General features: G+C 47.0%; 2 non-coding genes across 2 annotated transcripts; both read right to left on the bottom strand.

Annotated features, from left to right (window-relative positions):
* Window positions 1-4,178: 4,178 nt before the first annotated feature.
* trnae-uuc (transfer RNA glutamic acid (anticodon UUC)) lies at window positions 4,179-4,250 on the bottom strand. Its single transcript has one exon. It is a non-coding gene; the product is annotated as a tRNA-Glu (tRNA).
* Window positions 4,251-6,737: 2,487 nt separating this feature from the next.
* trnan-guu (transfer RNA asparagine (anticodon GUU)) lies at window positions 6,738-6,811 on the bottom strand. Its single transcript has one exon. It is a non-coding gene; the product is annotated as a tRNA-Asn (tRNA).
* Between the last annotated feature and the right edge of the window lie 6,735 nt (window positions 6,812-13,546).

The following is a 13,546-nucleotide window of genomic DNA, read 5'->3' as shown; positions in this document are numbered from 1 at the left end:
ACACTCACGCAGCTCTACTCTGCTTCTGGGCTCTCAGCAGCTGGATTCTGCATCAGTTTAAAGTAGGTCCTATATCTCTGACAACATCGGTACACAAGGTAGTGAAGAAAGGTTTCAGCACACTGGCCTTCATCAGTTAGGGAATTGAGTATAGATGTTGGCAAGTTATGTTGTAGTTATACAGGACGTTGATGAGGATGCACCTGGAATATTGTGATCAGTTTTGGTCCCCTTGGTGTTCTGACTTCTGACCTCTTCATCTCTGGGTTTGTGTTGAACTTGATGGGATACTTTGTCCAACTCAGCATGTTTAAACAGTATCTCTCTGAGGGATTCATCTGAAACTTTTCAGGAGGTGAGCTCAACAAGATTGAGCTATTCAAAGTTACTTGGACTCTATTTTAAACTTACATCAGGACCAGTAGTCAGAGACACGTACAGCATGGAAACAGACCCTTTGGTCCAACTTGTCCATGCTGACCTGATATCCGAAATTAATCTACTCCCATTTGACAACACCTGACCCACATACTCTGGCAGCTCATTTCATATAAGTACCACCCTCTGCATGAAGAAGTCGTCCCTTTTTATATATTTCGCCTCTCACCCTAAACCTATGCCCTCTAGTTCAGGACTCCCCCAGCCCAGGGAAAAGACCTTGTCTATTACCCTGTCCATGCCCCTCATGATTTTGTAACCGCTATTAGGTCACTTCTCTGCCTCCGATGCTCCAGTGAAAACAACCCCACGTTATTCAGCCGCTCCCTGCAGCTAAAACCCTCCAACCCCCAGCAACATTCATGTAAATCTTTTCTCATCGATAAGTCACTCTTTCAGTCATGAAGAAGGGTTAATACCCAAAACGCTGACTACTCCACATCCTGGTGCTGCCTGGCTTGCTGTATTCTCCCAACCCCCGGCTTGCCAAACTCGGGTTGCAATATGTAGTGGCTCAGTGGTTACACCTGCAGCCTCACAGTGCCAGGGACCCAGGTTTTATTCCAGCCTTGGGTGGCAGTCTGTGAGGAGTGTGCACATTCTCCCAATGTCTGCGTGGGTTTTCTCTGGGTGGTCCTGTTTTCTTCCATAAACCAAAGATGTGCAGGTCTTGTGGATTGGCCATGCTTAATTGCCCATAGAGTTAGGTACATTAGTCAGAGGGAAATGGGTCTGGATGGGTTACACTTCGGAGGGTCGGTGTGGACTTGTTGGGACAAATGGCCTGTTTCCACACTGTAGCTAATCTCATCCAATACTTTTGTTACTAACGAATGGCAGAGAAGGCCAAACTTCTTCTCCGATGGTCTTGCGGTCTTAGGTTTCTCTGGATCAATTCATTGGCAATGTGCAGTCCCGGGCTCAATGAGCAACAGTGTCCACTGAAGGCAAAGCTCATAGAATCATAGCACCCCCACAATGTGGAAAAACAGGTCCTTCAGCCGAACACATCTGCACTGATCTTCCGAAGACTAACCCACTCAGATCCATTTTCCAACCCTCCATAAATTGCACACAGAACCCCAAGGGTGGAATTATTCTTGAGTTCCTGGTCCCATGATGCAGCAGTGCTAACCCTGAGCTACCTTGGGGTTGGGTTTGTGTGGTGTAGGGGAGGCAATTGCATTCCAGCAGAAAAAAATAACAGCTCACCTACTCTCCCACTGCACCCACTGTCAGAAATGGCTGCAGATTCAGTCCTGGGGGGTGACCAAAGGCAGCGTCACTGGTGGGATCTGATTGCTGGGAGCGCTGTTGCCCCCGCTAGTACTTCCGCAAGTTGCAGGAAAACATGAACCTCTTCCCACACTCGGGCCATCTGAAGGGTCTCTCCCCAGGGTGGACACACTGGTGCTTCAGCAGGGCGGAGGAATTGCTGAAGGCTTTCCCACACTTAGGGCAGCAGAATGGCCTCCCCTCCTCCGCCACTCTCCCCCCCCCCCCCACCCCCCAAACCCCCGTGTGGTCCAGCTGGTGATTCAGCAGTGTGGAGGAGCAGGTAAAGACCTTCCCACATTCGGGGCAGGAGAACGGCTTCTCCCCGGTGTGGATAGACTGGTGCCTCAGCAGGGCCGAGGAATTGCTGAAGGCCTTCCTGCACATAGGGCAACTGAACGACCTCTCTACCATTTGGACACACCAATGGGCCAGTACGTCAGAGGAAAGAGCAATGCCCCTCCTGCAGGTGGGGCAGAAGAACGGCCTCTCAGTGTGGACCCACTGGTGTCTCAGCAGGTGGGAAGAACTGCTGAAGGCCATCTCGCACTTGGGGCCGGAGAACAGCCTTCCACGGTGTGGACCAACTTGTGCGTCAGCAGGGCAGAGGAATCACTGAAGGCCTTCCCACACTCAGGGCAGCAGAAGGGCCTCTTCCCCTCTGTGGACCCATTGGTGCTTCAGAACCCTTTCAAATTTCACAATATCCTTCTGATTGGAGGGACACCAGAATTGCACACAATATTCTAAAAGTGGTCTCACCAATGTCCTGTACAGCCACAACATAACTTCGCAACTCCAATTAAGGCAGCATCCAAGCAGCTTCGAAATCGACGTTTCGGGCAAAAGTTCTTCGTCAGGAACAAAGGCAGTGAGCCTGAAGCATGGAGAGATAAGCTTATCTCTCCATGCTTCAGGCTCACTGCCTTTATTCCTGACGAAGGGCTTTTGCCCGAAACGTCGATTTCGAAGCTACTTGGATGCTGCCTGAACTGCTGTGCTCTTCCAGCACCACTAATCCAGAATCTGGTTTCCAGCATCTGCAGTCATTGTTTTTACCTTCCCAACTCCAATACTCAGTCAGAGGATTGGGAACGCTTTGGGAACGCTTTCAAAACCCACAAAAAACAAACAGGAAAGAATGGAGGGACAAACCGAATTTTTGAGAGTGAGCTTGGAAGCATCACTGAGAAATCGGCGGAATGGGTTTTTTTGGGACGCGTTCTCCTTAAATATATTATATACCTATTTCTCTCTTGTAATTCGTAATTTCTCTGTGCTGCAGTGTGTCGCGGCTCGTTGAAATAATGTCCTGTTGAATCTTCGTTTGTGGGTGTTGGGATGATTGCTTCCGTGGTTAAGTATTTGTGTGTGTTGTTTTTCTGTCGACGCTAGTTTGAAGTTCCCCATTGACTGTTCGCTCTACTGTGACATCTAGAAATGGCACTGTGTTAATTTTCTCCTCCAATTCAAACCAGGAGCCCCCCTCAGACCCAAAGTCTCACCACTTGGTACACCAATATACCGACTAGTCAGTGGCTCGTTGAAATAATGTCCTGATGCAGCTTCGTTTGTGGGTGTTGGGATGATTGCTTCTGTGGTTAAGTATTTGGTTTTTGAGTGTTGGTTTTCTGTAGATGCTAGTTTGAAGTTCCCCATTGACTGTTCGCTCTACTGTGACATCTAAGAATGCAGTTTATTGTTGTTCTCCTCTTTTTCAAACTAGGAGCCCCCCTCAGGCCATCGTCTCACTACTTGGAACACCAATATACAGACTAGTCAAAGGCCTCCACTGAGGACTAAAACACCAAGTCGAAGATTCACTCCACTCCATTTACTCCATCCAAGAATTCCCGAACACCAAAGACACGAAGACAGAAGAGGATGGAATAATGTTGTCCTTTGACATAACAGCCCTGTTCACATCCATTAACATCAACGTCGCCAAAGAAAACTGAAGACACTACTCGAAGAACTAAATACAAAAACACAGAACCAACTTCAGCCTGCAAAGAAAACACTGTCAACCTCGTGGAACTGTGCCTTACCTCCCACTTCATATTCAGTAACAAGCCCTACAAACAAATCAACGAAACGCCCATGAAACACTTCTGTCATCAAAAAATGAAACAAATTAGAGGAAACCTACAACACCATCAACAATCTCCTTCCTGGCATAAAATTCACAAAAGAGGAGAACAACAACAAAGTGCCATTTCTGGATGTCACAGTAGACCGACCAGTCAATGATAAATTCAAAACAGCCTCTGCAGGAAAGCAACACACACGAACCAAGTACTTAGCTACAGAAGTAATCATCCCTACACCTACAAACAAATTTGAACGAGGGTACTATTCCAACGAACCACAAAACAGTGCAGCACCCAGTGACTCCGAAGACCAATTAGTAACTCTACAGCGCATTTAAGGAGAATGGGCAGCCCAAAAAATACACTGCACATTGCTTCCCTGACCGGGAATCGAACCCGGGCCGCAGCGGTGAAAGCGCCGAATCCGAACCACTAGACCACCAGGGAGATGGCAGCGAAGTTTGACTTCTCTACTGAAAATTGCTTCCCTGCCCGGAAATCGAACCCGTGTCACGGGAGTTCGAAGGCTTCCACCAAAGTTGTTTCTTGTATCCATTGCTCCCGATGCGGTCTCCCCTACATTGGGGAGACTGGAGCCCCGTCGCAGAATCAAGTCACAGCGTTTGAGGGAACATCTCCAGGACACCCGCAATAATCAACCCCATCGCCCTGTGGCCCAACATTTCAACCTCCCCTCCCACTCTGCCAGGGACATGCAGGACCTGGGCCTCCTCCATCGCCCCTCCCTCCCCACCCGATGTCTGGGGGAAGAACGCCCCAACTTCTGCCTCGGATACATTCAACCCCAGGACATCGATGTGGACTGCACCAGTTTCCTCATTTCCACTCCCCCCACCTTAGCTGAGTTCCAACCTTCCATCTGAGCGCTGTCCTCAGGACCTGTCAATCTCCCTTCCCACCTATCCGCTCCACCCTCCTCTCTGACCTGTCACCTACGTCCCCAACCCCATTCACCTATTGTACTCTTTGCTACCTTTGGCCCAGCACCCCCCCAATTTATCTCGCCACCCCTGGAAGCGTCCTGCTTCTATTCCTGATGAAGGGCTTTTGCCTGAAAAGTCGATTTTCCTGCTTCTCGGAAGTTGTCAGACCTGCTGTGCTTTTCCAGCACCACTCTGATCTAAACTCTGGTTTCCAGCATCTACAGTCCTCACTTTTGCCTACCCAATAAACCCAGTGTGCCGATTTCACATCAACAAACAGACACAAGTAGACACAACGTCTACAGAAACCCTAGCACATTACTTAACATTAAAGACATCTGGGAAATGATGTCCAGACAAATCAAACCTCTCAGCATCATGGTAGCCCACAAACCTCCCAACACACTTAAACAGCGGCTAATGAACCTGAAATACCCGATACAAACAACCAGCAAACGAATGTTATTTACAAAATACCATACAAGGAAATATATACATGAACTCTGCCACACAGGTCTCTCTGGCAAGAAATGCTGGGATGAGATAAGGAAGATTTTTTTCAGCCAAAACGAGTCGGCACTGACTGGACATCCATTTAAAATCAAGGCTGTCAGCCCAGGATGGAAGATCCGAAGGGATGAACAGTTTTCTTATTTCCTGAAGATTTACAAAGCTGAGACTGGGTTTTGGTGTTTGTTTCCTTTCCACTCCCAGGAGGCGCAGTGGTTGGGGCAGTGTGTTGCGGAAAGTGAAATGTGCCCGTGAGCAGCGTGTGGGGCTATTTCAGCTTCCCCTCCTCCGACAGCGCTATGACTTGACTCTGATGTTCTCAGGGACATTTCCTGACGCGAGACATTGAAAAGAGTCTCGTTCCTGCAGATCAGGAATTCAAACCGTGTGCCGGCTTCAGGACAATGAGAAAGATTAATTGGGGTATGTGAAGAAGCTGTGAGCTGCATTTCAAACAGGTATGTGGAGTCAGATGCGTCATCCATTGCGCCCCTGGCACTGTGCGTATCTAACGCCACCATGCTGCAGAGTTCTGACGTTAACACGGACATGCGCAGCAATGGGAACATTCACAAGAGGAACAGCCAAAGATAATCACCGTCACTGCTTCCCTTCCATAGTCCCAACTTTGTGAAGCAGTATCTTTCACCGGGAAATAAAACACCTTTATCCTCAGGTGCCTGCTTAACTTCGATCACGACTTCACGCCCCTCACTGTTCTAGTTTCATTTCCAAACTCTTGGCTCATCGCCTCAATAGCAGCTCTGTGGGTATCTGCTTGTTCCACCCTGTCAGGCAGATTCCCGACCAGTGCCAATGTGATTGAAATATTTCAACCCGTCCACTGATTGCATTTAAAAAAAAAACCGTGGAGCAATCTCCCTTTTCTTTTGATGTCGTTTCTCAACTGAAGTCGGCAGGGATCACACCTGCGTGTGGGAACCGCAATGGATTTCATGTCCATCGCATTCACCACTCGGCCCACCAATACAGAACCACACTGACAGCTTCATTTCCCAGGTCTATCTGCCTGTGGAGCTGCGAAAGAGTAAATCATTGCTGAGTTTGTTTGAATCCAATCACTTCACAGTTTTCGAAAGGGTTAAATATCTGCAAATGGCGAGTCTGGGTGTTTCATCCCGAAAGATGAAATGGACGTTCAGTCAAAAACAGAAATTGCAGGAGCAACTCAGCAGGTCAGGCAGCATCTGTGGAAAGAGAATCAGAGACAACATTTCAGAACTCGTTTTTTACCTCATCCAAGTACAGCCAAACCTGCTGAGTTTTTCCAGCAGTTTCGCTTTCTGTCTCGGATTCTCAGCATCCGCAGTCCTTTACGTTCGAAATTCAATCAATTCAGAAACCCGTTTGTGCTGCCTCAGTGGAAAAGATTTCCGTTTGGGAAACATTTCCCTGAAACCATGAAAAACGTGCACATTCGCAGCCAAGAAAGCGGTAGGAGCGAGAACAAGTAGCACTCCGTCCCTGGGTGGTCTCGAACCACCAACCTTTCGGTTAACAGCCGAACGCGCTGACCAATTGCGCCACAGAGACAGGTCCCAGCGCAGCTGGCAAAGTGTCTTTGAGGAACCTACTATTCAATTCATAATTCAACCCGCCCCGCCCAAAATTACCATTATCTTCTCTCAGTTTTAATTTTCCATAATAAAGCCTTGGACATTCATTATGGAGACATGGGGACAGCCTGATCCCACCATCTGCAGGCACATCCATGACACTAGGAACGAGCTCTCCTACACCGGGGCCATCGCCCTCCAAGCCTTTCAGTGTTTTGCCTCTTCCCGAATTTTCTCATTGGCCCCGAGCCGAGAATGGGTTTGAATTCCTGATGTGCAGAGAATTCTTTCAATGTCTCGGGTCAGTTCATCTCCGGAGAATATCAGAGTCAATCGGCCTCTTAAACAAGGGGACGGTGTCTGGACTGTCTCTGCTCAGTCGGACAGTTCATCCTTCATTCTCCTCGAATTCCACTTCCCAAAGAGTTTCTAAAGATTCACAAAGCTGGAGACTGGGATTTGTGTTTTACTTCCTGAACATTTTTCCACCTGCTAACTGACAATATTTTGCCAAAACCTCTTCCCCATTGTAACACATGCATCATGTTCAGGGATGAGCAATTTCCATTTTGTGGAGACATTCCCAAGTTTGGGAATGTTCTCTTTGGAGCAAAGATGGTTAACTGGAGATTTCCAGGGGCTGTTGTCAATGATGGGAGAAGACGTGGTGTTTTCGCTGCTCGTTGGATGCTGCCTGAACTGCTGTGCTCTTCCAGCACCACTAATCCAGTATTTGGTTTTCAGCATCTGCAGTCATTGTTTTTACCTCGTTGATTTAAACCCGACTGCGAATCCTCTTGCAAGGATGCCTGCCTTGAAGAATTTTTCCTCCTCTCTCGACAAGAATCTCTGGGGGTCCCTCTCCCACTGCAACTCCCAGGTCATTTCCTCTGCTCTGAAGGTCTTCAACCATGTTGTGAAACAAACTCGGTACCACAGCCACATTTGCCTAGTTTCAAACTTCCAGCTCAGTTACTGTCTCCTTGACTTGTCCGACCTGCCTATCTTCTTTTCCACCTATCCACTCCACCCTCTCCTCCTTGACCTGTCACCTTCATCTCCTCCCCCACTCACCCATTGTACTCTATGCTACTCTCTCCTCACCCCCACTCTCCTCTAGCTTATCTCTCCATGCTTCAGGCTCGCTGCCTTTATTCCTGATGAAGGGCTTTTGCCCGAAACGTCGATTTCGATGCTCGTTGGATGCTGCCTGAACTGCTGTGCTCTTCCAGCACCACTAATCCAGTATTTGGTTTTCAGCATCTGCAGTCATTGTTTTTACCTTAATGATCAGAAGAACCTATTGCCACTGACTCGGGTCAGTTACCAGAGGACAGGGATTGAAGTTCTTTAATGGAAAGCAGCATTTGTGTCGAACAAACACAGCGAATACTGCAGAAAGCCAACGGGTCGAGTAGCATCAATGGAAAGGTAAACAGAGCCGACGTTTTGAGTGTGCTACGGTTTTTGTTCAGAACTCAGTGTTTTGCCTCTTCCCAAAGTTGGTCCAGGTCTGTGTCTCAATTGACAAACACATGGCAAGTGCAGGGCGGCAATGTGAAGTTATAGCCTTTGCTGTTTAAAAGAAAAGCAGTGCATTGTTGAAATGGTGACATATTGGAATGTGGAGGAAGTGAGGACTGGAGGTGAAAGTCGAAAAATGTGGCACTGGAAAAGCACAACAGGTAGCATCTGAGGAGAAGGACAGGGAACGTTTCGGGAACAAGCCCTTCATCAGGAATGATGTATGGATGTACTAAGGGGTCTCAGATTCCTTCCAAACCAGTCAATGCCAGTTGTCGGGCAGATGCAGCAGGCAAGTGGTATATTACGAAGAGGAATTGAGTTCAGAAGTGGAGTCATTGAACATATTTAAGGCTAAGTTCATCTGAGTTTTGAACAACAAAGAAGTGGATGCTTATCGGGGGAGGTAAGAAAATGGTTTTAAGACCAGTACAGGTCATTCACAGAGTCTGACAGCACTGAACAGACCCTTCATCCAACTAGTCCGTGCTGAGTATGTTCTCAAACTAAACTCGGCCCACCGACCAGTGTTTGGCCCATAAACCTTCGAAACTTTCGTATTCATGTACTTATCCAAATGTCTTTTAAACGTTGTAACTGTACATGTATAAAAACATGAGGGGCATGGATAGGATTAATAGACAAAGTCTTTTCCTGGGGTGGGTGAGTCCAGACCGAGAGGGAATGGGTTTCGTGTTAGAGGGGAAAGATACAAAAGAGACCTAAGAGGCAACTTTTTCACGCAGAGGATGGTGCGTTTATTGAATGATCTGCCAGAGGAAGTGGTGAAGGCTAGTACGATTGCAACATTTAAAATGCATTTGGGTAGGTGTATGAATAGGAATGGTTTGGAGGGATATGGGGCCGTGTGCTGTCAGGTGGGACTAGATTGGGTTGGGATAGTTAGTCGGCATGGACAAGTTGGACCAAACAGTCTGTTTCTGTGCTGTACATCTCTATCTCAATGTTCAACATACTCAGTGACCTGGCCTCCACAGTTTTCTGTGACAATGAATTCCATAGATTCACCACTCTCTGGCTAAAGAAATTTCTCCTAATCTCCATTCTCCCTTTATGCTAAGGCTATGCCCATGGGTATTAGTCTCTCCTCCCAATGAAAACATCTTCCCAATATCCAATCTGTCCAGGGCGTTCAATATTCTGCACGTTTCAGTTAGATCCCCCTTGAATGTGGGCCTGTTCATCAGCATGAACCAAACCCTTCAGGATGAGGACATCCGTGATTAGATTCAACAAAGTGAGAATGGAGGGTGAGAGTGTGGGGTGGAGATTTTCAGCTTTTAGGGAAGAACGTAGGAAAGAAAGTTTAATATAAATTATAATTGATCAGATGAGCCGATGGGCCAAGGAGTAGTGGATGGAGTTTAATTTAGACAAATATGAGCTGTTGCATTTTGATGAGGCAACTCAGGGCAGGACCTATGTGGTTTATGGTAAATTAATGGAATTCTGTGCTCAAGGAAGCAGTAGAGGCAGCTTCATTAAGACACTGTTGGATGGGTTTTTTGCGTGGAAAGGGAATTAAGGGAAGTTGGGATAATGCAATTAGGAGGTGCTGAGACGATTGATCGATCCGCCATGATTTTAATGAATGACGGAGCAGGGTCGATGGGCCAAATAGCCTACTCCTTCAATTACTTTGAAACGATAACCCTGCGTTTCCCATGGCCAACCCACCTAACCTGCACATCCCTAAACACTGGGCAATTTACCACAGCCAGTCCAAATCAAGGCCAGTGAGCAATGGAGTGATGTGGAAACCAAACACCAGAGAATGAGAGAAAGGGACAAGAAGAATTAATGTACTAGCAATCAAAACTGGATTCTAACCTTCACAAAAAATAAGACTAAAAGCTCAGTCTGTGAATGTGTGCTGCATTGTAACAAAAGCGAATTAATTGACTGCACACATTGTAGAGAATAATTATGATCAGAGACTCCTTACAGAGATATGGCTTCAGAATGACAAGGATTGGATCCGGAATATCGAGGGGATACGTGGCATTCAAGTCGACTGAGAGGCTCAGTAAAGGTGGAGGGTGGGCACTGCTAATCAAAGCACTGATAACATGGTAGTCTGGTGTCAGCTCGGATTTCAGGTCCTGATTTCTGTGTCCTCTGATCTCCCTGTTCCCACAGAGTTAAATGTTGTCTGTTCTCAGCTCTGCTCGATTTCTGTTGAAGCTTTGACCCCCTTTTGCACCATCTGGAGCAATAAAATATTCTGAGCCTCCTGGGAATGAGACCTTATCTATACCCTTTCTGATTTTAAAAAACTCTATAAGGTTAACTGTCAACTTCCTCGGCTCCATTGGAAAAATGTCCCAGCTTCTTCTTAACTCAAACCCTCCATTCCCTGCAACACGCTGGTAATGTCGGGAATAGGGAATTGTATCAAATCACATAAATGTACTGTCTGAAACAATCTAGCTGTGTTCTGGCCTGAGATATTGAGAGTCCCTGGTGTAAGTAATTACGAATGCAATAATTTTGGTCACAGAATTGAACAATCATTTTGCAACAAAGTGATCTACTTTGATAAGGAGGTAGTGGTCATTTCTAGGGTAAGTGAACAGTTTGTAGATCAGGGAGATGAGGTTCCGACACTTGGGAAGGGCAAGAAATGACTGTGATAAATAAGACAAAGAACTGTGGATGCTGGAAATTTGAAACAAAAACTGAGAACACGGGAAAAACTCAGCAGGACTGGAAGCATCTGTGGAGAGAAAGCAGAGTTAAAGTTTCGATTCCAACAACCCCTCTTCAGGATTCTGAAATAGTTTGTGAGAACCCCTTAAGTCACCTGCCCAGCTTTAAGACCACAATACTCAGGAGCAGGATGAGGCCATTTGGCCCATCGAGTCTGCTCCACCAGTCGATCATGGCTGATATGTTTCTCTATCCCATTCTGCTGCCCTCTCCTCATAACCCTTGACCCCTTATTAATCAAGAACCTATCTCTGTTTTAAATGCCCTCAATGACTTGGCATCCTCAACCCTTCTCCTAGTGGAAACATCATCTCCACGTCCACACTGTCCAGTCATAGAGTAGCACAGCGCTGCCTGACCCACTGTGATCTCCAGCATTTGTTGTTTTCAGGAAGGATTCCAGCATCTCCAACAACGCGCTTCTAAATTTTGTGCCCAGTTGGTTAGCTCTCCCTGGATGCCGTGAGATTTAACCTTACACAACAATCCACTGCGTAGTACAATTAACAAAGTTCCCAGCCCCCACCTCTTTCTGCACACATGGGCAGCACGATGCATGAGTGGTTCGCACTGCTGCCTTACAGCGCCAGGGATCTACTTTCCATTCCAGCCTTGGGGCGACTCTCTGTGTGGAGTTTGCCCATTCTCTCTGCCGGGTCTGCTGGGTTTCCTCCGGGTGCTCTAGTTTCCTCCCAACATCTAAAGGTGTTCAGTTTCGGGAAAAGTGGCCATACTAAATGGGCCCATAGTGTGCAGTAAGTGTAGTGGAATGGGATAGGGGGAATGTGTCCACATGAGTTACGCTTTGGATGGTCGATGAGGACTTGTTGGGCTGAATGGCGTGTTTCCACATTGCAGGAATTCTACGTGGCATTCCCCCAACTCCAGAGTCTCAGCAGTCTTGGCTTTTCCCATGGACCGTGTGGGGGAGGGAAACAATGTTTTACACGGGAGTAAGGTTCTGTGAGTGTGAAGCTAAAAGGAAACGCAGTGCATTGCTTGAGCTGTTTTCCCCGGTATACCAGAGGCTGAGGGGTGATCTTACAGACATTTATAGAATCATGAGAGGCATGGATAGGGTAAATAGACAAGGTCATTTCCCTGGGATGGGAGAACTCCAGAACAGGAGGATAATATGTTTGAGGTGAGGGAGGCAAGTGTAAGGAATGATCTGCCGGAGGAAGTGATGGATGTAGGTCCAATTATAACATTTAAAAGGCATCTGGATGGGTATATGAATAGGAAGAGTTCAGAGGAATATGGGCCAAGTGCTGGTAAATGAGACGAGATTAATTTAGGCTATCTGGTCGGCACGGATGAGTTGGACTGAAGGACCTGTCTCTGTGCAGTGTATCTCTGTGACTCTGGCTTGCCCGTAATGTTTGCCCTGCCTGTGTGTTCAGTTTCTGTCTGGTGTCGGTGTCAATGCCTTGATATCTCATTTCCTCCATCTCCCCACTTCCACCTCCCCAGATGTTAACCATTTCGTGTCTGGTTGTTTCTCAAGAAGCTGCATTGAAGGTCCATCCTGAATTAACACTTTTTTTTGCTTCCCAAAATCAGACTTACTCACTCCTAGATGTCATGAAAGATACTAACTTTCAGGTGGAGGTATCTAAAATTCTAAGGTGTCTGTCTTGATGTTTTCACTTTTCGGTCTCTGTAAGATCCTGAATCAGTACCGTCGGGAGGATTAGTTTGAGCGGAGTGAGAATAGAGGGGTGAGAGGGGGTGGGATGGTGCTTTCAATTTTGTGGAAAAAGAAAAGAATGTTCTGCAGAAAGTAGAATTGCTTGTTGGGAATTTATAACCTGGACTGACTGTAATGACTTTTGTCATCTCTTTTTACAGATTATTTGAAGATCTGAAGATGGACGTTTCAATATCAATAGATGAAGAGCTTTGCCTGAAACATTGACTCTGCTGCTCCTCAGATGCTGCCTGATCTGCTGTGCTTTGAGTCTGAATCTCCAGCATTTGCAGTCCTCAATTTCACGTCAATGTCTGGCAGTCACTGAATCCATCGGGACTATAACAAGTTTCGACTATGATTCTGTGAAAAGGAACCAAGCTTTTTGATTCCTCTTTCAGTACGTTTTCAGCATCAGTGAGACTGAAAGAGAGACCCGACTGTTGCAGCACTCTGATTGTGGAGCCAGTAAATGTTATACAGACTGGGAAGTGGAATTCACGGCAGGGAGGTGCTGTCCACGCGTTTGTGTGCAGCTGAAGCTTCTGTCATTGAGAAACCCAAGGAATCCCATCCCGTGGAGAAACCATGAAAATGTGGCAAATGTAGGAAAGGCTTCCGTTTCCCATCTGACCTGGAGACTCATGGGCTCAGTCACACCGGGGTGAGACTGTTCTCCTGCCCTGAGTGCGGAAAGACCTTCAGCATTCCTACTCTCTGCAGAGCCACCAGGGGGTCCACACAGGCGAGAGGCCATTCTCCTGCCCC

This window comes from Chiloscyllium punctatum, chromosome 36 (genome assembly GCF_047496795.1).
Source record: "Chiloscyllium punctatum isolate Juve2018m chromosome 36, sChiPun1.3, whole genome shotgun sequence".
NCBI classification, from domain to species: domain Eukaryota; kingdom Metazoa; phylum Chordata; class Chondrichthyes; order Orectolobiformes; family Hemiscylliidae; genus Chiloscyllium; species Chiloscyllium punctatum.
Note: the sequence above shows the minus strand (reverse complement) of the source record. Positions and strands in the feature narration are given on the sequence as shown.